A 25,348-nucleotide genomic window follows, 5' to 3' on the forward strand; every position below is an offset into this window, starting at 1 on the left:
TGTTATGGGAAGGAGATCACCGATTGTCTTTTTTAGGGAACCTTTCCGTTACTTGAGTGAAGTGGTTTAGGGAAGCGTTCGTTAACATAAATCAAGAACGCCGAACGAATATTTGAACCCAGCTCTTTCTGAATTCTAGTGTAGTGTTCCCTGAACACTGCGCCACCTCGTTGTGTCCAACGGGAAAACAGAAGATTAATCGTTATGAAAGTGTTAGGTTTCTCAAAAAATGCTCACAATTGTTTGTCATGTTAGCATTGTTGTCAGAGCAGAAACGACGCTCAGCTGGAAAACTGGTACTTGTAAGGAGGGAAAAATAAAGCTAATAAAAATTACTTTCCGAAATCAGACTCCATCCGTGTTGTTAGTAAGTACATTATTGTAGCAAACAATAACGACCGCTATTTCGTTATACCATTCCGTTATTAACATCCGATTGAAACCATGTCCTACGTTTTCCAGCAGAAATAAGTTTATGTAGATGAACACAATGACAAGATCCCGAGATGTATCACTTTTTTATTTCTGTTTAAAATGCATGCGTACACATTACACTTTCAACTCTGCAGACTCGTAAATGTTAATGGAACAACTACCCAAAGATAAGCAAAATCAGAAAAAATAACAAATATTTTTTGAAGTACGAGTACAACAAAAATAGGCTTTTTTATTTCAAAGGTGCGGACTGTATACCATCTGTCGTGGTTTACGCTTACAATAGTGAAATGTGTCGAAAAAAAAAAGACCGCAAATAGAATGCAGGCTGATTGGTGACGGCGCCATTTCGCTTTCTCGGAAGCACCAGAACGGAGCTGGCCGGGCGAGAAGTGTTTACGAACGCAGGCGCGGGCAGCTCTCCAAGTCTCGTTTAAAGAGCGATGTTCTGCTATTCTTCTGAAGCTGCAGCAAAGATTCACGACAGTTTGGCGTTTCACACCCCCGACAGCTGCATATTTTTGCTATGCGGTACGACGTTAATAAACAATTTTCACTCTAATAGAGAGTACTAAAGAGTATTTAATAAGATTTTTCCCAACTAAAGGAATAAGTAACACGCATGAGTATATTTTAGAAATTTTAAAACACAGTACGCGAAATTAAAATGTAGGTCCCACCGAGATTTGAACTCGGATCGCTGGATTCAGAGTCCAGAGTGCTAACCATTACACCATGGGACCGCTTGTAGCAGTAATGCTAGCAACTGAATATTCTAAAGTGTAAAACTTCTCTTCGTTTTTGATTTTTTTAATGGGCAATTGGTTAATAATCTTTTGTTTATATGTTTCCTAAACTCTTACGTCATACTAAAGTCAATTCCAAAGGTAGGGCAGCACATATTCGCTCCTTTCACTCAATCATCCTACTGAAGACATGCTTTCGTGTCTTTTTCGCCTAACTAACTTATTCACACTTGAACAGTTTTCAGTTCCTAAAATATAGTGGATTCTCTAATTTTACGAGTATCATTTTTATAGAACTTTTGAGATACACAAATCCCTGTGATAAACTCTGGATTAGTCGCAATTTTTTGCCCTGAAATTCGAACTTCACACCGACTCGCTCGAAAAAGTGGGTGCGTGTCACAAGTCACTAACATTGGCGCCTGCCTTATAGGCTACCCTTCCACCCGCTCCGCGTGTGAGCTTGCATACTTGCCTGCAACGTTTAATGTCCCGCGCAAACACCTTAAGTGTGGCCAGCAATCTTTGCCTACTTTCCGTTCATAGTATTTCAGTATTGAAACCTTTTAAGCATTTTAATCATTCGGATGCCGCACGGTCTGAATTTTTCTTCTCTAGTTTTTATACTTTCGAAGAGCATTTCACCACTTAGAAAGAAATTGCGTCAAATTCCTATCCGATGTAGAAAAAAATTATTTTATGGGAGGAATCTTAATTTTTATACGTAGTTGCTACGCAAAGACTCCCAAATTAATGAATTCGGCTTTCAATTTCTCCTTCAACTCAGGAACCATCAATGACTCATCTACAATAGTTGATAAATACTTACCGTAACTTTCCATCAGTTCATTGTAAAACCCATTGTTGTCTGAAAGCGTTGAGTAAGTAAAGTGAATACTGGAGAACAAGTAACACATTTCCAATCACATAAACCGAATCACGCAATTTCGTTCTCATCGTGAAATTTAGTATCATTTATTACGATAGCAATGTTCCTTCTTAGGATTTGGGTAGCATCTTGTGATCTGATACATATTCCAGAATAAAACTGGCGTATGAATTCGATACTCATTGACTATCCGCAATATGTCATTTTTCTCTTCTTCTGTCTTTTTCTTGATACATAATGACCTTCGCGGAAAGACGTTCTTAAGAGTAGTCTGAATTACAATCCGTCCTGAAATCCTAACTAGGGGAAAAAGTCAAAATATATTACAATTATTTTCCACTAAATACTTTACCGTGATCTACATAATGCAGATGGACGGGGAGCGTCATTTAGCTCTTCTGTCAATGTCTCCATGCAGCAGGAAACCTCTCTTAACGACCGCTACTACAGTTTGTTCGACATCTTCGTGACAATCTCGCACTCGCTAAACAAACCTGGGAGAAAACCTGTGGTTCTTCTGTACAGCTCCTCTATTAATAAGTCTGTGACAGGTCCCAGACATAAAAAATACTCAGTGGTTCATCGAACGAGGATTTTGTACACTGCCTCTGTAGTGGATGAATTACATTACTTACATTAGGGTTCTTCTAATAACCTCAGTCTATCATCCGCATTTACTACAATTAGCTTTTTGTAGTTGTTCCACCCTTAAGGTGCTTCGAACATATATTTCAATAGCAGATCAGCAATGACGTAAGGAAACAATAAGTGCCCCCAATACGTTTCATTCCTTTTCGTTTGGTGATGGTTGCCAATGGATTGCTCTTCCCTCTCACATAACAATGTATGAATTACAGCTAAAACAATGAGAAGCTAAATTCTAACTTTTCTCCCTTTTACAGGTAATAGCTGTGCATGTGGAAGTATGTAAGCAGTAACAGTTGTCAACATTAAGAGTATAATAAAGAATTAAAGATGGGTCAACCTTTTTGAAAACATACAAATTATTGTTTTGCTTAAATACTCAAACATGATTCATCACAGTTGTGGCATCCTCAGTGAGTTTTTTCTTTTATTTTTCTGAAATACCTACATACAGATTATTTTTAGGTTAGGAAATATGTTGCATCGCATTTTGTTGTTACTGAAACTAATACGCACTTTGTCTTTTATTTTACATTGAGTGTGTCCTGTGACTGCCAATCCGAATCAGTACACCATGTAATATACAAACATGGGGAATGTTGGTATATCGTCTGTATATAATTTTAGTTAAGTTTTTTAGTTTATATCTAACCTTTAAAATTTATGTTCCAGTAAAAATCGTGGTATACCCTTTTTGGTTTTACCATTGCAAGATTTGACTGGTCCTGAGTTGTGGCTCATTTTTATTTGTGTGCCCACAGTTCAGGACCAGCGAAATACTCCCTTGCTAAGACCAAAAACAGTTATATACCACTATTTTTACCGGAACATCTGTTTTAAAGGTCAGATACAAACAAAAAGTAAATGCAGATAATAAAAGAAAAACACCACCTCGGATGCCACATCCGTGATGGAACGTGTTGGGGGCGTTAAAACGAAAAGGTAATTTGTGTACTTGCAAACAGGCAGACCCATCCTCAATTTTTTATTATTTTCTGCAAGCATGGGAATTGAGCTCGAAATTCCAATATGACAACTACTAGTACGGTATAAGATAGTTGTTGATGAAAGTATTTTGAATAGCACAATATTACAGCTTATAAGAAGTGGAAAAACGCTTTCAAATGCCGGTACTTGTTCTCTAAATATCAGATTTTTGATCGTTCAAAATGGTTCAAATCGCTCTGAGCACTATGGGGCTTAACTTCTGAGGTCATCAGTCCCCTAGAACTTAGAACTACTTAAACCTAACTAACCTAAGGACATCACACACATCCATGCCCGAGGCAGGATTCGAACCTGGGACCGTAGCGGTCGCGCGATTCCAGACTGCAGTGCCTAGAACCGCTCGGCCACTCCGGCCGCCTTTGTTAGTTATTCATTTAAGGTTTTGTATTTGGATCACTGTTGGAGGGGATCACCAGTTTTCTGACCATCTCGATGCGGCCAGCCACTGTCGGTTGTCTCTTCACCATACAATTAGAGTGGTATCTACACTAAGCGTCCTCGATTATTTATCGCATATATTCTAATAATTTGAGAAGAACAGCCTATTAAGCGAAATCAATCAAATTTAAATATGAAATGAGGAGACAGCGAGGTTATGTGGCGAAGATAAGTCAGGTACAGCCCATTAGCGATAATAGGGTTTTGGGTGTGTAAATCATTTATTAATTACACTGCTTGAGTAAGTCTCCGCACTGCTACATGAAGAGGTCGAATGTTTTCAAAGCCAGTAGGCTGACCGGAAGCGGCCAAACCGCTTATAGCACCCAGTGCCAACTCTTTCTGCGCACCGCCGGTACTGGGAAGCACGCAGCGCAACTCGACCACAGCCCTGCTCTACGCTCGAACGAGCCAACCACACCCATTCCGAGCAAATCAGAACCCACTATTATCAAAGTCTGGACGACTGCCGCAGAACTAGGTTAGGCACGGCCCGCAGAAACTTAATCTTGTACGAAGACTTAGGAAATGTTTACAGAATCCCACGCTCGCTACCTTAGAAAGGGAAGACCTCCGACACGGCCAACCGATTCTACTTATATTAGACAGTTCGCTTGTGTACAAATTAAAATGGAAGACTCTAGGATACTTTTCTTGTTTGTGGGTTCTTCCGTTACTTCCTGGTTGAACAACTTCATCTTTAACGTCGAATAACAAGTACACTGTTTTTGTTCTACTGAGTTTTGTTTATTTCTAACTACTTTTCGTCATATTAGGTCGTCTTCAAGAAACAATTCACTAACGTCTGAAAGGGACATTAGTTTTAAGCAACCAAACACAATAAGCAAAGATACTACCCACTTACACAAAATGCGGTGCACCAAATTTCTTTTTTAACATTGAAATTACACTGTACACAATGGATATTGTTATTAATTAATAGCATAATTAAACTACACAATATTACACTAGCACAGGTTATTTGCTTAAGTTTGTAGGCCTTGACACTGGTTGAGAAACAAACTGAGCACCTGTCACTTATGTTGTGAAATAAACAGGTTTTAAACTGTAAATTATAGTTTACGTTGTGAGCATTACTATAACATTGTGTATTTCAGTCATGTACTTCGATTAATATTTCCCATTGCATAAACCGTAATTTATAATGCAAAACATGTTTGTTACACAAAATAAGTGACTAGCGCTCAATTACACATTTCTCAACCAATGTCACGCCCTCACAAATTATTGATCATAACCATATAACCTGCAATACTACAAAAATTGTGTATTCTAAATATCATGTTCAATATTTTCCATAGCATGAAGTGTAATTTACTGCGTTAAAAATGTGTTTGGAACACAGCATAAATGAAGAGTGCTCATTTCGACAATTTTTCAACCATTGTGAAGACCTACAAACTTAAGCATCATAAACATATTACCTGCAATACTGCCTAGCTTAATTATTTATTGTGATTAATTAAACCCTTGTGAAAAGTTCCATTTCGACATTAAAAAACGCGATTGTTGCACAGCATTCTGTGCAAGTAGATTGTATCCATGGTTGTAGTGTTTGGTTATCTAAGAACTAATGTCCTTTGCAGTCGCTAGGTAGTTGTTTCCTGAAGGTGGCCTAGTAACCCAAAAACCAGTTAAAAATAAACAAAAATCAGTGAAAAAACAGTGGACTTGTTATTCAATCTTAAATAAAGTTACAAGATATTTTGGCTAAATACACCTTTACCCTCCTCCCTCGGTTAGTGAGAAAACCAAAACTAAAGTTCATCACGCGCGATGTACTTAGAATTGACGGGATCGACAGATAATTAAAAACTGAGCATTTTTCATCATTGTATATGTGATCCGCAAACGAATATTTCCTAGTAGGAAAGCAAAGAAATCTTTGCGACTTGCTGGGATGTATCCAGGAGGTGAGCGCTGTTCAACGAAAGCGCTGCTGGCATAGTGACCAAGAACTATGCCTGAGGAGTAGAGAGCCTATGTTCGATTTCCAAATTCATTCTGTTGGGTTGTGTTTAATTTGTATTTTTTCTGTGTAGATATTAGTAGGAGTGGGAGGTTTAGGAAGGCAAGTAAATCAGTAAAGAGTAATAAAAAAGTAAGCAAAAATATTTCTGAAACGATTTGGATTAGTAAAGTATCAAAATTTTAAGCCTCGTTGTATGAAAACAATTGCGAGTAAGATCGCCATGAATTCGTTACGAATAGAGCTGCCGACTACCATACTTACGGTTTGATAATTTTGGTAGTATTGGAAGAGTTGGTATGCAAAGAAACATAAATGAGTGCGTAGGAGAGGAATTGAGATCCGACGACCTCCCTTTGTTTCTTTGTGTTTCTTGGTTGTTTATTTTGCACATAATTAGAACCAAACATCATTCAGTATTAGTCCGTTTTGTATTTTATATCGTTACAGAGTGTTAATTGCACTTAATAGGTAATAAAAATTGGTTGATAATGCAGCTTATTGGTTTTATGTAACGAAAATAATTGCTTCTGATGCAGGTACAGTTTACATCCGCAAACACAACAAATATATGTAATTGTTCTTGTTATTTTGTACCCAATAGACGTTCTTCATCATGATCAAAGGCAAGAATTTTCTGTCTTTATTGATAACTGCGAAAGTTGTTTATGAATAACAGAAACATGTCTTATATTACCTCGATGAAGCATTGAAGCGATATTTGGTAAATTTTTTGAGTTTTTTTATTATTTGATCCTTTTTTGAGAAAACTACATTTTGTTGTACTATATGATAAATCATTATTTATTATTTTTACCACAGCATCCCCGTTTTTCACGTTACAAATCAATTTGCGAATTAAACCTGAATTAAACATTGACAGTTTCAATTTTACTATAAATACTGTTTATTCTTAAGTAACATACAGGGGGATAACTATATAGAAAAAGATCTTCTGTTGGTTACGAGGCCCTTTATAACTCTCATTCAGTTTGTAGACGGTTCACCGATTCCGATTTCTATAGGAATCTGGTAAGACACCGATCGCATGTGTAAACAAAGCGAGCGATATGAGGTAAACCGCAGTAGGTATGCAACACAGTTAACATCCACATGAATTTCCCGCTCAATTTTGTCTGACAGGGCTGGATTGAGTTCACGCCATTTTCAGTACCTTTCTGTTAACTCTCCGCCTGTTATCTCCAATCATTGTTGTCTTTCAGTTACGAAAGATACATTGTTTATGAAACATTATTATAGTCTGGAGGACACTTGTAATCCGCGCGAGCTCTGCTGCCACAATCTGAAACAAAGTAAATCTGTAGTACTTTATTGCTTTCCTAGATTCAATCGATCTTTCATGTGCGTAAATTTAGACGTATTGAAAGTGATTGCAGTTACCTTCCGTGTTACCTAGTATTCTCTCTATTTTTAAATTTTGGAAGAAGTGTCAAAGACAATAAACCTCGGACAGAGTTTAGTAGAGATCCTAATGTATGGCTGGAATGGTTCAATGTGCTGAGTGATGCAGATGCTCACAGTGATAGCGCTAACTCAGAGACTGAGGATTCTATTCATGAAAGCGGTCATGACTCAGGAACAGAAGTGCCAGAAAATGATGAATATGAATCACAGGAAGAAGTAACTCAAGAGGATGAATTTTTTTAGGGAAAGATGGAATAAATAAACGGAGGAAAAATAAATATCCTACCAGTGTTAGAAGTAGATCTTTTAATTTTATTACTCATATGCCTGGGCCAAAAAACAAGCTCGTATAAAAACGACAGAATTAGAAGTTCTAAATATCTTCTCGGATGAAAACATAATAAGCACTATCGCAACATGCACTAATATACATATCAATAAAGTTCGTGGTAACTTCTCTAGGGAAAGGGACACTAGAGAAACAGATGCGGTAGAGACCAGAGCTTTCATTGGTTTGTTATATCTACGTGGATCTTTGAGATGTTCTAGGAAGAGCATGTCGAAATTGTGGGATAACTCAAAGGGAAACGGACTTGAATCATGTTATTTAAAGTGTAAACCGATTCAGGTTTCTGTTGAAATGTCGGAGGCTTGATAATCTCCGTGATAGAGGTGTTCGCAGAGAGATTGACAAGTTGGCTGCTATCATAGCTATCAGAGAGGTACTTGAACTATTCACGAACAATTGCCAAAAATATTTTTCACATAGTGAATATTTCACTAATGACGAACAGCTTTTAGTATTTAGAGGACACTGCCCGTTCAGGCAATATATTCCTAGCAATCCAGCAAAGTATGGGTTAAAAGTGTTGGCTTCGGTTGATGTAAAAACAGATTACACTATGAATTTAGAGCCGTACGTCGGTAAGCAACAAGAGGGACCATGTAAACTCAGTAATTCAGCTGAAGATATTGTTCTTCGAATGGTCAAACTGTTTCAAACGTTAGAATATATTATACTATTACAAATATTAAATGTATTGTATTTAGATTTAATAAAAAATCATAAAACCAATCTTAAATACCGTTCAAAGTGTACAAATGGACTGCTTGCTTTGTGGATGACACCAGTCATCCGCGCGAGTAACGATGTAATGAATTTTCGCGCTAGTAACGGAGGGTTAACGTACAGATAACACGGGGACGACTGTAATAGAACACGGCCACTAGGAGAGCTACATTATTGTACTGATGGCCTACGGTACCCTACGGTAGCTTTACAACTCTAGTCACGAGCGATTACGAACAGGCCACCGCTCTACGCTTGTTGATAATGAGGCGCGAGACAGAGTTCACATAGGGACCCTTATGTTATCATCATCTTTTCGTCATATCGTAGTTCTGTACTTCGGAGCGTGGGATTTTCCAGCATTAGCGGTATGTATATCTTGCAGAAGGAGTTGTTATCCATCATTCGTCTCCGGCGAAACTCCAGCTACTTGTAGTGAAAGTTTATCATATCTCTGCAGAATAAAATTCGTTTTGTGAAACTATACGGTGGTCTTCCTTGCGTAATACGCCTTCTGCATTATGTATTTTGTAATATATCTCTTCTATGTTAATGCAGTAATATCAAGTTGTCTTGTAACTTGTTTTACTTGCCTCGTTTTGTATAAAGCTCCCCTACTCTTAATTTTCATGTGTATACATAGTGTAATGTGAATGTTCTTTCGCCTGAACAATGCAGGTGATATGCTTACATAAAACACTATCTGACGAAAGAAGTCACCAAATCCATCTGAAGTTGTGTAACTGTATTCCAGTTACCTTTTACTAAAAATAATTGAAAAACCTAAATCTGTATACTAAAGAAGCTATCGTGTGAAACTGCATTATGCAGTGCTGTGAACAGTTCTACAACGCGTGAAGTCACAGTACATATCTTGCAATTCTAATATACAAAACTAACAGTGTAAAAATCCTGCACAAAATTACAAACTGAACTTTGAGAGAAGAAATCCCCGCCGGCCGGGGTGGCCGAGCGGTTCTAGAAGCTACAGTCTGGCACCACGCGACCGCTACGGTCGCAGGTTCGAATCCTGCCTCGGACATGGATGTGTGTGATGTCCTTAGGTTAGTTAGGTTTAAGTAGTTCTAAGTTCTAGGGGACTGATGACCTCAGAAGCTAAGTCCCATAGTGCTCAGAGCCATTTGAACCATTTGAAGAAATCCCCAAAATGCTTCTGTTAAAATGCTCTGCAGATTTACGTGCCAGAAGTGACTTAGCTAAAATTCCGAACAATGAATGACACAGCGGCGAACATTTAACACAGCACTGTGAGAGTAAGAATGTCGGACAAAAGAAAGTAGACGTGAACTAAGCTTTAACTGAACTGCCCCTAAGGAAAATTTGCAATGCAATGCTTGACAGTGAATCTTACTGTGTCCTATCAGTGATGTTAAACTGGCCCTAATAAAGTTCCGTGACTTACCTCGTTGCAACGGGAACTCGGTGCTGCTCGAAAGTAGCAAGTGTTAGAACGCAGCGAAGGAGCAATCTCGTTAAAGAACGCCTTGCCCAAGGGCGATGCAAGGAAAAGCAACTACGCTAAGCACATCCTACTTTAATCTTTATATAACTGTGTTTCGCTAAGTGCAATGCGGTGACACTCTATTACAAAATAAAACTTCAGTCAGGGGACACCAAAAGAAACTGAACTCACTGAATTGTGTAGAAGAGCCTAGAATCTAAAGAAACTGTGTTATGAAACTGACTTTTAACGATTACAAAAGTCTTTACAAAACTCAATTCTTATAAAAAAAAATATAACACTGCCATGTAACCCGTTAATGGAATGGCAAAGGAGTGGTGTATCTATGACTTTGAATCCCAGCCATATAAGCAGATATATTCTCTAACCTCGTCTTGACAATCAAATTAAACTACCCGAATCAATTAAGAAAAATCATACCGAAAATTGGCTTTTCTCAAACTCATTATACACTGAAGAGCCAAAGAAACTGGTACACCTGCCTGATATCGTGTAGAGCCCCCGGGAGCACGCAGAAGTGCAGCAACACGACGTTGCATGGATTCGACTAATGTTTGGAGTAATGCTGGAGGGAACTGACACCTTGAATCCTACAGGGCTGCCCATAAATCCATAAGATATCTTCTGAACTACGCGTCGCAAGGCATCCCAGATATACTTAATAACGTTCATGTCTGGAGAGTTTGGTGGGCATCGGAATTGTTTAAAGTCAGAAGAGTGTTCCTGGAGCCACTCTGCAGCAATTCTGGACGTGTGGGATGTCACATTATCCTTGTGGCCTTCTGGAATTGCCCAAGTCCGTCGGAATGCACAACGTCAGAGTCGTTATCTAGACGTATCAGGCCTCCTATATCACTCCAACTGCACACGCCCCACACCATTACAGAGCCTCTACCAGCTTGAACAGTCTCCTGCTGACATGCAAGATCCCTGGATTCATGAAATGGCTTCCATATCCGTACACGACCATCCGTTCGACACAGTTTGAAACGAGACTCGTCGGACCAGACAACATGTTTCCAATCATCAACAGTCCAATATCAGTGTTGATGGGCTCAGACGAGGCGTAAAACTTTGTATTGCACAGTCATCAAGAATACACGAGTGGGCCTTCGGGTCTAAAAGCCCATATCGATGATGTTTCGTTGAATGGTTCTCACGCTGACACTTGATGGCCCAGCATTGAAATGTGCAGCAATTTACAGAAGGATTGCACTTCTGTCACGTTGAACGATTCTCTACATTCCCGTTGGTCCCGTTCTTGCAGGATCTTTTTCCGGCCGCAGCGATGTCGGAGATTTGATGTTTTACCCTATTCCTGATATTCACGGTACAGTTGTGAAATGGTCGTACGGGAGAATCCCCACTTAATCGCTATTCCGTAGATGCGGTGTCCCATCGTTCGTGCGCCGACTATAACACCACTTTCAAACTCACTTAAATCTTGATAACCTGCCATTGTAGCAGCAGTAACCAACTAACAACTGCGCCAGATACCTGCTGACTTACATGAGCGTTGCCGACTGCAACACAGTATTCTGCCTCTTTACATATCTCTGTTTTTGAAAAGGTATGCCAATACCAGTTTCCTTGGCGCTTCAGTGTAAATAACGCGCGAACAAGCAATGCAATGATAACATTACCTGAATACCTTCACACTTCTAAAATCAATCTTTACAAAACCATATTTCCAGAAACCAACATTCTCTGTGTCTGTATCTCTGTGTTCTGCTGGTCATATTTCCAAACCACTTAGCGGCGTGATCGACACCAGGCTCTGTCACTTATTACACGCGGATGCTACACTGGCAACGACAAACTACTGGTAACCAAGTATCACATTGCTTACTTTGCTTGTACTGAGAACCTCTGTGGCGTAACATATCGACCATTCTGAAAAATATCCATTGTGGAGGTTTGAAGTATGATTCATAGAATAAAAAGAGAACTCACATTATTCCCATCGATTTCCAACAATAATCTAGAGATGTTACATCACCTTACGGTTTCTTTCGTATAAAGGAGGACGCACAGCTATGTTTCAACGCTGAAATAAATATTCAGAAACCAGTCAAAGTCGACGGCAAGCGGGAAGTGAGCGGCGCTAAGTTTTGGCTTTTGAAACTCTCGCACATCACACGTGTTATACGTGAACTACTCGACGCAGGCAATTCTGTTTCTCGCCGTTGCAAACTAATAGGAGCAGATATCATCGAGTGATATGTGGAACTGAATAACGGGATGATTTTTGCTGGTGTCGAAAAACTGTATGATGAAGACGAAGCATAACGTCAGTGGAAGATCTTCCCGAGACTAGTTAAGCTGAAATCGGTTGTAACGTTTTGGAAGTATCCATACCATAGCCCAGCTATTCCCCCTCAATTCCGGATGCGTTTTATGAGCCGATAGCTACACGCTCGAACTGCGGAGGTATACACATTGAAGTAAAAGTAAGAAGGTAGCTTTAGGCAAGAAGCATCCAAATTGGAATAGGCAAACTTTGAAAAAGAATGGTGCAACAACGGCCCTTAAAGTGGAGAAATATTTAACGTTGTGGCAAAATGATATCGTTAAAGAAGGGACAATGTACGACAAATACTAGTCGACAAATAACTGAGCATTCGATCAATTCGTCGAATCTCGTCGTCGTAACGAGAAGCCGACAACGAATATACTCCAGCAGTGAGATGCAGGCGCAGCGCTTCAGTATACGACCAACGCGGATTTTACGTATTCTGCATCATTGTCTTGGGCAACGAATTTTAAATCGGAGCATAAAATTCGCCAGCGGCATATCACGAAATACTTGTCACACAATGGAGGTAGAAAATGAGGATGACATACAGAAACTGGCAGCAGTTTTCAACACGCAGACGGCGTCACTTATTGCCGATTTTAATGTGATTACTTGACCAACACCGAGCATACAGGATGTGAGTAACGGACGAACATTCAACGCACCTTATCGCATAAGGGAGAAAAAAGAACCCTTGTCACAGTTGGCAGTATCCATAAAATAACGCATTCGTACACGGTGCTATATTCTATCACAATGTGTGTGAAACTGTTACCTCAAGTTTTCCTGTGCTTACAAGAAACTAGTGATACATTTGGTCCTGGGATTACAAAGAGGTTTAACTGGCTCGTCAAGAAATGTGTACGTCACTTGCTCCAAATCCGGAGAATTGACAAATTAAATTTGCAAACCATATCTTGAGAATGTTTTCTGTTACTGGTTCCCTGTGGTGGACAAACTAATACCGACATTTATGATGCCATGTTTATAGACAACGGAGGGTCAACGAAGTTGCACGGTAAAAGTAATACCGCCAAGCTGCACACCTGTGTGCCAGCCGCCATACGTTTATTTTTATCACAAGATTAAGACTTTATTTCGAGGCTTCAAAATTGCTATGTGCTTTTGGAAACCCTGCAGGCATTGCACAACAGTGCGAATGTAATAATGATTCATATCGCAATTCATTATAACTTTCAGCGCCGATTTTTCGGCAGATCTTATCTTAATTGCGGAAAAAGAAATATTTTTAAAGGTAAACCAAGAATTTGTAAAGCCTGACGCTATTAGGTCACTTTGAAAGCAGTAAGTTGTTATCCACTCAACGCTGTAAACTCGATTGCGCTGTATGTTTATTTCGCTAGTGGAGCGGGCTGTCCCTTTATGTAATGTGTCGGGTTTAACTGTCTTAAGCTGCACATTACATTTTTAAGAATTTCTCTGAGGCGATTTCTTTTTCTGCTTGTTTACAGATCTGATGACGATTGTTGTACACAACCGAAACAACTCATCACCTTTTAATTGTCTAATCTAAATTGCGGTCTAGGCAGTAAAAGTATTTTGTACAAAATTTTTTTAATTGTAGCAAAACCAGCAACGTTTTCTGCCGAATCTTCGGAAGCAATACTGCAGTCTTGCGGGAAATGCATTCACTACATGTTCTTGATGTCGTGTGTGTATTCGCTTCGAATGTTTATACAAATACTATCTATCAAATTCTTCGAAGGAATATGAAGATATGTAACACAGACTGAAAGACTCATTGTACGGAAATAGGGATCAAAATTTTAAATGTTTACTAATACAATATGTTTGAGAAATTTATTAACCTACCTTGTTATTATTCCTTATTGCTTTACTTACCCTATCAACGTCCCTATTGCTATCAATTTCGATACGGAAAAAATAGAGATTTAAAAATCATTGCAGGATGAGTCTAATAATCAAACGCAGGTTCTCTGTTCTCCAGTCAGATGCTTTGGTCGTTACGCCAGTGGCGCTTTGGTTGAGCAGCGTTCACCCTAAGGGAAAATAACCGGCTGTCGTAAAAGTTTCTTTCCTCTATTTCTAGGAAAATATGCGTTTGCAGATCAAATACATAATTACGAAAAATGCTCAAATCTATCGATCCCATCAATCTTGGGTCGATTACACGTGATGAACTTTGGGTTCGTTTTTCTCGAAAACCGAGAGGGAATCGGGAGGTTATTGAGCTAAATTATCTGAGAGTCTTTCATTTTAGGTTTTACACCTGCCAAATATGAGCCGAATCGGTTGGCAGTGTCGGAGGCCTTTACCTTGTTAGTGAAGCACTGCCTGAGGGAGCAGACCTACGCAGTTAGTCATCGATCGTACAGCATACGGTTAGTAAGGTGCGAGACAAGATATTCGCACGGTATAATTGATTACTCGCTCTGTATCTACAGCCAGGACAGAGCAATGATGACTGCATTAATTCGTCGTAGATTTTCGTGAATTGAGCTGGGGTTAATAGATGTTTGTGTTCTTGGAGTGATGCAGTTTGTGGGCTGGCACAGTAAAATGACAACTCAAAGCATTCCCTAACTTTTTACTTTTTTGTTGAGCCCTACTTTCTCGTGATATCAGTTAATTTTACGATTCCGATTCCGTGAGGAACTGCTTGACGCGTAATACCTGGATTTGCAACTAAAAAGTCGACCACAAAGCTTCGTAGTACGGCTTCCGTTAGAATTTTGGCCTCTGTGGCTCATTATGGCAGTGTAGATGTTCTTCCCTGCTGTTTTATGACAGTCAGCTTCCCGCTGTTTTGAAAATCATCTCTGTAGTCTAGAAGTCAGTGTTATAATCTCAAGATCAATCATAAAGCGCATGGGTCACACATCTTAAAATTCAGGGATATTAATCAAAAGATCCAAAAACGTTAAAAGTGTAGTATCCCGTACTTAAGCTCGCGACAATCTGAGAAAAGCTGTCTACGTTTTCCAAGTGGTAAAACACGCCGTGCTCTCGGCAGCCTTAGTTACAATGCGAGGGTGTTAAAGGGAGGCCAGCCACAAAGATTTAGCAACAGATAAACAGTCATCACGAAGGATTATATCGCCTGCCAGTCATAAAGGACAATGCCCGAACCACAGCGAGGCTCATTTGGAAGATGACTGGTGGAAGAAGTAAACTACATCCCGCTACAGGCCCGTAGTTTAATAAATTCTGTAGTTCATATTAGAGTTATCTATTAGTGATCCTGCTTCTGACAGGCGCAAATCTGGAAATGTGCTTGCTTGTTTCATTTCTCATCAAGCTTCATTCTTTGTCCACCTACGCTTGCAAAACTATTATTTCGATTTACAAAAGTGTTCGCTGTGTCGTAAGAAGAAAGTTTCTCTTTGCGGAGGCGATTCCCTGTTCAAACTGATCTGCTTCCAAGACCACATGCTATCTTTTACTGCACTGCAGCTCTACATTAGACACGTACGAACTGACCGGTATCTACTAGAGAGATGAGAAAGTGGGGGTTTAACGTCACGTCGACAACGAGGTGAAATGTCTTTGAGCACTATGGGACTTAACTTCTGAGGTCATCAGTCCCCTAGAACTTAGAACTTCTTAAACTTAACTAACCTAAGGACATCACACACATCCATGCCCGAGGCAGAATTCGAGCCTGCGACCGTAGCGAACGAGGTGAAAGAGACGGAGCACAAGCTATGATCTGACTAGCTATTAATGTATACATTTCATCATTACTCTCTTTTTAAATTTTGAAATCCTCTGCTGTGCTAAACGCTCTTCATCTTAGAGTAGTCCCATTATTGAACTTTTATTTCTGTCAGGTTGGAAACTAAAGACTTCATTCTTGCCTTCTGCCCTTTCCAATAGAAACACTTGCTACTGTTCCGTACATATTGTATATTATCCGTCTTTCCCTACAGCTTATACCTATTTTCTGAGAATGTCAAACATCTTGCACGACATTACCTCGTCGAGCGCTTTTACTAAGCTGCGAAACCCCATCAAAATTGAAGTTAAAATCTTCTGGGCTGTTCCGCTGCACCATATTTATCAATTGAAGACATAAAGTCTGTATATGAGTCCGCGATCATTTTATTTTGAGCACTTTTATTTTCACAAGTCCGTCTTGATCACATAGATTTCTTTACACGGTTTCGGCTTATCGACAGCTTCAGATCGTTAAAAAATATATATCTGATATACACACTTTAACGATCTGTAAATGCTCCGAACAATGCCTTAACCACTGCTGCATCTCCCACTATGCTACCCACTCAAAAGAGCGCTTTTAAAAGACGTGAATGTGTGCGAGTTAAGTGTCAGAGTGCAAGAAAATTGCGTAGGAATATAAAAGAAAGTTCTGTCTTTATATGGACTCTGTAATTTGAAGCCCACAGCCACTGTCCCGGAATAAAGAGAAGCACGAAAGAATTTCACGTCGTACTGATTGTATGCACAATCATATTTTTCCGGGGAAATTATAAATCGTACATCAAAATTGTAATATCACGAAAGACAGCAAACAACGAAATATTACTTATTGTGCTTATAGAGAAAACAATTAAATCTGTACATTGTTTGGTAGTATCCAGGGAGCGAAATGTAGTACACAGAATTTCCAGCTCTGGCAGCAGCAACGCCTCTGGGCGTAGAATCGTGGGCTTGGATGACAGATAGGGTTACATCATTCCATGGTGCTTACGCCAGACTTCATCAATGGTAGTGGCTGGCGAGCACTTATGACAGTCTCTCCGTAACCCTCTGAGCACTATACGACTTAACTTCTGAGGTCATCAGTCGCCCAGAACTTAGAACTAATTAAACCTAACTAACCTAAGGGCATCACACACATCCATGCCCGAGGCAGGATTCGAACCTGCGACCGTAACGGTCGCTCGGCTCCAGACTGTAGCGCCTAGAACCGCACGGCCGTAACCCATTAACAGATGTTTTCATTGGATGAGAGATCTGCAGAGGGTGTTGATCAGGGTGACAGTCAAACACGCTCTCTGTCGAGGTGAGATAGCCCAGTACGGTCAACGAGCAGTATTGCGTTGTCTTGTTGAAAGATACACTGAAGTGACAAAACTCATGAGACAGCAAGCCGCACACACTCAGATGGCGGCAGTGTCGCGTACACAAGGTATTAGTCGAGCTATATTTGTACTCAGGTGATTCATGTGAAAATGTTTCCGATGTGATTGTAGCCTCACGATGGGAATTAACAGGCTTTGAACGCGGGATGGTAGCTGGAGCTAGACGCATGGGACATTCCATTTCGGAATTTTCGGAAATTCAATATTACGAGATCCACAGTGTCAAGAGTGTTCCGAGAATACCATATTTAACGCATTACCTCTGACCACGGACACTTAAAGACAGAGAGCGGCGATGTTTGTGGTGAGTTTTCAGTGCTAACATAAAAGCAACACTGCGTGAAATAACAGCAGAAATCAATATGGGACGTACAATGAATGTATCCGTTAGGGCAGTGCGGCGAAATTTGCCGTTAATGGACTGTGCCTTTGCTAACAGCACTAAGTCGCCTGCAGTGGCTCTCCTGGGCTCGTGACCATATTGGCTGGACCTGGACGACTGGAAAACCGTGGGCTGGTCGGATGAGTCCCGATTTCAGTTGATAAGAGTTGATGGTAGGGATAGAGTGTGCCGCAGACCACATGAAGCCTTGGACTCAAGTTGTCAACAAGGCACTGTGAAAGTTGGTGGTGGCTCCGAAATGGTGTGGGCTGTGTTTACATGGAATTGACTGGATCCTCTGGGGCAACTGAACAGATCATTTGACTGGAAATGGTTATGTTCGGCTACTTAGAGACCACTTGCATCCATTCATGGACCTCATATTCTCAAACAACAATGGCATTTTATGGATGACAGTGCACCATGTCGTCTGGCCACAATTGCTCGCAACTGGTTTGAAAAACATTGTCGACAATTTGAGAGAATGATCTGGCCACATGGATTGGCCGGCTTGAATCCCATCGAAAATTTAGGAGACATAATCGAGAGGTCAGTTCGTGCACAAAATCCTCACCATCTTCCACAATGCTTGACGATCTGTCTGTCAGTACATCAGATCTACCTGGTCTTGGTTTAGTTGTAATTTTTGCTTCTTGTTTCGGCTCGACAGTCACCTCACTAACAGGCAGAACGGTTGAAATCTCTCTGAATGATCTGTTACTCAGGCGATGTGCAGTGAGCAGTCCACGTCGAAAGCCATTTTCCTCTCCTGAGTGCTGTGACCGCTTCTCTACTAACAATACGTTAGTCTCCACTTCCTTTTAAACTGGCAGGTCGGTCTCTCGTGACACCTAGAGTCATGACGCAGGGGTGTCCGGATACTTTTGATCTGACAGCTTGCTTACGTCTGTCCTATCGGACACTGGTCGCACTTTGAGATCCCGCATGGCGTAGAGTATGGCCCTCCTGAAAGTACATATTTGCATGACAGTGTGGTGTCCCGATCGAAGCCAATAGGAACATTATGGAAGAATAAGCTGCAGCGATCCTGCCGCTGTTCATTCCCGACACGTGTGATAGGTGTTTCTGCTTCTTTCAACCTTTATGCGGTCTACGACAGAATTACAATATCATCGTAAAACCTTGAAGTATTCATTTCTTCTCCCTGACTTTCAGTTCTATTTACAAATAATTTCTCAGTTTCCCTTAATGCTTCCTAAGTGTACAGACTGAACAACATGGCGGATAGGCTACAAACCTGGTTCACTCCCTTCTCGATTACGACTTCACTTTCATGTCGTTCAACTAATACAACTGTACAAATTGAAGGTAACCTTTTCTTCCTGTATTTTATTCTTACTACTTTCACAATTCAAAAGAATGTATTACAGTCAATATTATGAAAACGTTTTTGTAAACCTAGAAGTGCTATAAAAGTGGATGTTTCTGTCTTCACTTTATCTTCCTAGAGAAGTCGTAGTACCAATATTGCCTGTCGTGTTCGTACAAGGGACTTCTACCAGTGTTCTCATTCTGCTGTAAATAATTATTGTCAGTGTTCTGCAGCCATGACTTTCTGAACTGATAGTTCGATATTATGGACACATGCCAGCACCTGAGTTCTTCGCAACTGATATTATTACCTAAAACAAATCCACATATCTGAACAGTAATCCCAGATGTACTTTCAAAGCGACCTGTTTCGTTGACACACTGCCGTCTTCCAGTATCTTGCTGCTGAGTCGAAGGCGGTGCTCCCGCTTTTTCACTCTGAATATAATTGTGCGTTTGATTTCATAGCCGAAAATATTGTTACTCCTCTGTCGCTTATTGGGTGCGTATTATACTGCGTATTTGACTGCTTGTCAAGAAACCTTCAGTTCAGGCATAAAGACTCCTAGACATCACAGACGAATGTATTTTCTTTAGTAGGTTTAATGTTAACTGCAGCTTTTCGGAAGTTAACAAATGCTGCATGTAGAGTTACTCGATTATCTCCTCCCTGAATTTTGGACCTCGATGTTGTAACTGCGCGATTCTACATTGACTGGTGCGCACAGGACTCGCGGTGGCTGTCACGCGGAAGTTTTTTTCGAAATAGGGTGGACACAACGAACGCGAGAATTCAACGCCTCGTCGACGTCAAGGTCATCAGGGACGGAGCGCACAGCGGCTGGGGAAGGGGTAGGCGTGGCCTTGCGGATCCCTTTGCGGGCGCTGCAGCCGCTAGCACATCGGTATGCGCCCTTCCAAACGAAATATGGCGGCTGTTAACAGAAACCAGTTGTTGCATCACGAGACATGTTGCGGCTCTCCATGGCGTAAAATGAGATCAGACTGATAACAGCCAGAAGCCAGACGCCTAGGCCTCATCCCAAGCCTGTGCAGATACGAGGCACGGCTATAATAAATCTTGCTCCGAACTATGACCATTCTGGACGAAGGAACGCGATGGGAGATGTAGGCAACCACTGAATACTTGAGATGAAATCGGGGTACTACGTCTGAACACCAGAGGAACTCATGTTTCCGACGCGATGACTGCAGTCGGCTGATCGCGCCATCACGTTTCATAAGGCCGGCCGGGGTGGCCGAGCGGTTCTAGGCGCTACAGTCTGGAACCGCGCGACCGCTGCGGTTGCAGGTTCGAATCCTGCCTCGGGCATGGATGTGTGTGATGTCCTTAGGTTAGTTAGGTCTAAGTAGTTCTAAGTTCTAGGGGACTGATGACCTCAGAAGTTAAGTCCCATAGTGTTCAGAGCCATTTGTACCAACATTTCATAAAATACCCTGCTAATAATTGAAATTGCTACACCGTGGAGATAGCATTAAACAAACTTCAAATTAGCAAGAAGGGTAGAACATGGTCGGACATGCAAATGATTGGCATTTCAGAGTAATATCACAAAGAAGATGGGAGTAACAACATGTGCATTTTGCAAACAAGGAAAGATCACGCAGCGGGATTCTCATTCACAAATCGCAGTTGAATATCGGTTGCTTGTGAGGACATGGTGTTTGCCTTGAAAAGAGGTTTTAAAATGAATATCAACAAAAGCAAAGCAACGGTACACAATGTAATCGAACCAAAACAGGCAATGCTTGGGGAAGAAATGAGATACTAAAAGTAGAAAAATAGCTGATGAAGGACGGAGTAGAAGGAAGATGAAACGCAGATTGATATTAGAAAGAAAAGCGTTTCAGAAAATAAAAATTTGCTGACGCCGAATGTAAATATTTGTTTTAAGTACTCTTCTGTGAAAGTACATCGTATTGCGACTTTGCTGCTCCCATCAGTCGAGATCCAATGACTGTTAGCAGAATATGGAATCGGTGGGTTCAGGAGGGTAATACGGAACGCCGTGCTGGATCCCAACGGCCTCGTATCACTAGCAGTCGACATGACAGGCATCTTATCCGCATGCCTGTAACGGATCGTGCAGCCACGTCACGATCCCTGAGTCAACAGATGGGAACATTTGCAAGACAACAATCATCTGCACGAACATTTCGACGGCGTTTGCAGCAGCATGGACTATCAGTTCGGAGACCATGGCTACGGTTACCCTTGACGCAGCATCACAGACAGGAGCGCCTGAGATGGTGTACGCAACGACGAACTTGGGTGCACGAATGGCAAAACATCATTTTTTCGGATGAATCCAGGTTTTGTTTACAGCATCATGATGGTCGCATCCGTGTTTGGCGACGTCGCGGTGAACGCACATTGGAAGCGTATATTCGACATCGCCATACTGGCGTATCACCCACCGTGATGGTATGGGGTGCCATTGGTTACAGGTCTCGGTCACTTCTTGTTCGCATTGACGTCACTTTGAACAGTGGCCGTTACATTTCAGATGTGTTACGACCCGTGGTTCTACCCTTCATTCGATCCCTGCGAGAAACTACATTTCAACAGGATAATACACGACCGCATATTGCAGGTCCTGTACGGGCCTTTCTGGATACAGAAAATGCTCGACTGCTGCCCTGGCTAGCACATTCTCCAGATCTCTGACCAATTGAAAACGTCTGATCAATGGTGGCCGAGCAAGTGGCTCATCACAATACGCCAGTGACTACTCTTGATGAACTGTGGTATCGTGTTGAAGCTGCATAGACAGCTTTACCTGTACACGCCATCCAAGCTCTGTTTGACTCAATGGCCAGGCGTATCAAGGCCGTTATTACGGCCAAAGGTGGTTGTTCTGGGTACTGATTTCACAGGATCTATACACCCTAATTGCGTGAAAATGTAATCACATACTAGTTCCAGTATAGTATATTTGTCCAACGAATACCCGTTTATCATGTGCATTTCTTGTTGGTGTAATAATTTTAATGGCCAGTAGTGTATAATTTAATGTCCAGTTTCACTCAACTGTGCCAAGATACTATCATGTATGATTACTAATTAATTTGAACCTTCGTGCACTTTATAATTATTTGTTCTTACTGTTCAATAATTGGAATCAAGTTAATGCATCTTAGAAATAAACAGGATTTTATTGTCACCTTGGAAAAACACCCCTCTCGTACAAAACCTCCAAAACGTGTCAGTTTAGCAAGTGAACCCGTACATGGAGGTATAAGGGGCGTACATTATAACTGGCCATGCTTTCCACCCGCGTTTTGCGATAATTAAGTCAGTTCGTCCTTGAACCTATTTAGAGAGCCGCTGCGTAGCAATTCTTCCTACCTGCTACGTGGAGATGCTCTCGTAGTGTTATGCATCCTTGCAAAGCCGTAGCAGTGCCGTCGGATTCTGAAGATGCAAAACTACTGTTTATGTTTTACTTAATAAAGTGGGAAGGAGTTTTTTGTGCAAATAATTTTTACCCATTGCCATTATGGTGGGTTTATTTAAGAAACATGGTAAAATGAACTAGTTCACACTGATTATAAGGCAACTATTAACGGTACGTGAGCATGGTCTATCGCATAACTCGATCGAAAGGCATCCTATCGACGTCTGCCGACTATGGCACGCAGTCTGTAACTTGAGCGTGTAATCGGTATAGTTCGTGTAAGATCGTAGACCTTGGGTTGCGCCAAAGTTATTCGTTTCTTTATTAATATCAACGTTTCCTCACACTGCAAAATTACTGAAAGATACTATTTATGACACGTAAGCTCTTCTTAATGTGTGAGTGTCAAAAGGAAACTGTTGTCAGAAAATATTTATTAATAACAGTTACTTGATTCGCGCCAGAATAAATGTACAATGGTCACTCCAAAAGAAATGCACACTATTTTTTTAAAATCCATCTTTTATTCTCATGTTTGAAAGTTTTACAGTGTGTAGATACATCCTTTAGGAACAATAGTTTCATTTCTCCACATAATTTCCATCACTCTCAACTGCCTTACGCCATCTTGGAACCAGCGCCTGTTTACCTGCACGGTAAAATTCTGCATCAACCTGTTGGAGCCACTGTTTGGCAGCGTGCACAAGGGAGTCATTATCTCCAAACCTTGTTCCACGAAGACAGTCTTTCAGTTTCCCGAAGAGATGATAGTCACATGGAGCCAGGTCAGGACTGTGAGGCGGGTGTTTCAGTGTTGTCCATCCGAGTTTTGTGAACGCTTCCATGGCTTTTTGACTGACATGTGGCCGTGCAATGTCGTGCAACAGCAAAACATTCTGCTTTTGCCGATGTGGTAGAACACGACTCAGCCGAGCTTGAAGTTCCTTCAGTGTTATCACATATGCATCAGAATTTATGGTGGTTCAGCTTGGCATGATGTCCACAAGCAAGAGTCCTTCGGAATCGAAAAACACCGTATCCATAACTTTTCCAGCAGAAGGTGTGGTTTTGAATTATTATTTTTTTTGGGTGAATTTGCATGATGCCACTCCATTGATTGCCTCTTCGTCTCTGGCCGGCCGGGGTGGCCGAGTGGTTCTAGGCGTTACAGTCTGGAACCGTGCGACCGCCACAGTCGCAGGTTCAGATCCTGCCTCGGACATGGATGTGTGTGATGTCCTTAGGGTAGTTAGGTTTAAGTAGTTCTAAGTTTTAGGGGACTGATGACTTTAGAAGTTAAGTCCCATAGTGCTCAGAGCCGTTTGAACCATTTCTTCGCCTCTGGTGAAAAATGATGGAGACATGTTTCATCACCTGTCACAATTCTTCCAAGAAATTCATCTCCAACATTCTTGTACTGTTCCAAAAGTTCGCTGCATACCGTTTTTCTTGTTTCTTTGTGAGCCACTGTCAACATCCTGGGAACCCACCTGCCACAAACCTTTCTTAACGCCAACACTTTCAGTATTCTGCAAACACTTCCTTCCCCGATCCCAACGTAGCGTGACAATTAGTTCACTGTGATGCGTCTGTCAGCAGTTACCAATTCGTTAACTCTCTGCACATTCATTGTCTGGAGTATGTGCAGTACGAGGCCTGCCGCTGCGAGGACAATCCTCAATATTGCCGTTCCCGCTTTCATCACGTAACCTGCTTGCCCAGCGACTAACTGAACTGCGATCGACAGCAGCATCTCCATACATCTTTTTCAACCTCTTGTGGATGTTTCCCACTGTCTCGCTTTCGCAGCATAGGAATTCTATGACAGCACTTTGCTTCTGACGAATGTCAAGGTAGCAGCCATCTTGAAGACATGCTGTGACGGCACCACTCATGGGAACAGGTTCAACTAAGTTTGAAAACAAGCGGGAACACTATTAAACTTTCACACATGCAGAATGAAAACTGTATTTTTACAAAAATAGTGTGCATTTCATTTGAAGTGACTCTCGTACTTTTCCTACGTATCTCTTTGCTGACGTCGCGAGCGATTTCTCCATCGGCACGTCATCCCACTGGCCCTTAAAGCACCAGATGGCCAACCGCCTCTGCCAGCCACTGTGCAAACCTTCCGCTCGCTCCTTACTCCTTACGTACTGCAGCGCTGATTTACTCACTTCACGTATGTGAAATATCAAACTTGAAAACAAAGTAAAATGTGCTCTTGTCTGCAAGTAAGGAGTGTCTTGCAATCGTTGGTTTCATTTCATAGTTTGATGGAACCCCTTTCTCGTTGTGTCAGCTGCGGTACTAATATTTCATATTTAATTGAGCCACCTCTGTTTAAATTTAGATGTTCATTGGTTTCCGTTGCGCGACTTTTTCTTCAAAACATTTCACATGACCTTAACGGGAAGCGGTCTGTTCACTGTGTAGGTCACGGTTCGGACCATGTTAGCACTTCAGAGGTATGCTAAATTCTCAACTGTAGTCTCAAACAGTGAAGAAAACAACGATTAGCCAAATGTTTGTTTGGCTGGCAAAAATTTGGAAATTTGTGGTAAGGTGTTATGGGACCAAACTGCTGAGGACACCTCCGACGAGAGCAGCGGGGCGAAGCGTGACAAGACGCCCTAGACCGCGCGGCTACCACGCTCTGTTGTCTGGTTGGTGAGACTGTTTCGATTGCACTGAAAAATATAAG

General features: G+C 41.2%; 1 non-coding gene across 1 annotated transcript; it reads right to left on the reverse strand.

Annotated features, from left to right (window-relative positions):
• Window positions 1-1,106: 1,106 nt before the first annotated feature.
• Trnaq-cug lies at window positions 1,107-1,178 on the reverse strand. The gene has a single exon. It is a non-coding gene; the product is annotated as a tRNA-Gln (tRNA).
• Window positions 1,179-25,348: the final 24,170 nt, after the last annotated feature.

Source organism: Schistocerca americana, chromosome 2 (assembly GCF_021461395.2).
Source record: "Schistocerca americana isolate TAMUIC-IGC-003095 chromosome 2, iqSchAmer2.1, whole genome shotgun sequence".
Classification (NCBI taxonomy): Eukaryota; Metazoa; Arthropoda; class Insecta; order Orthoptera; family Acrididae; genus Schistocerca; species Schistocerca americana.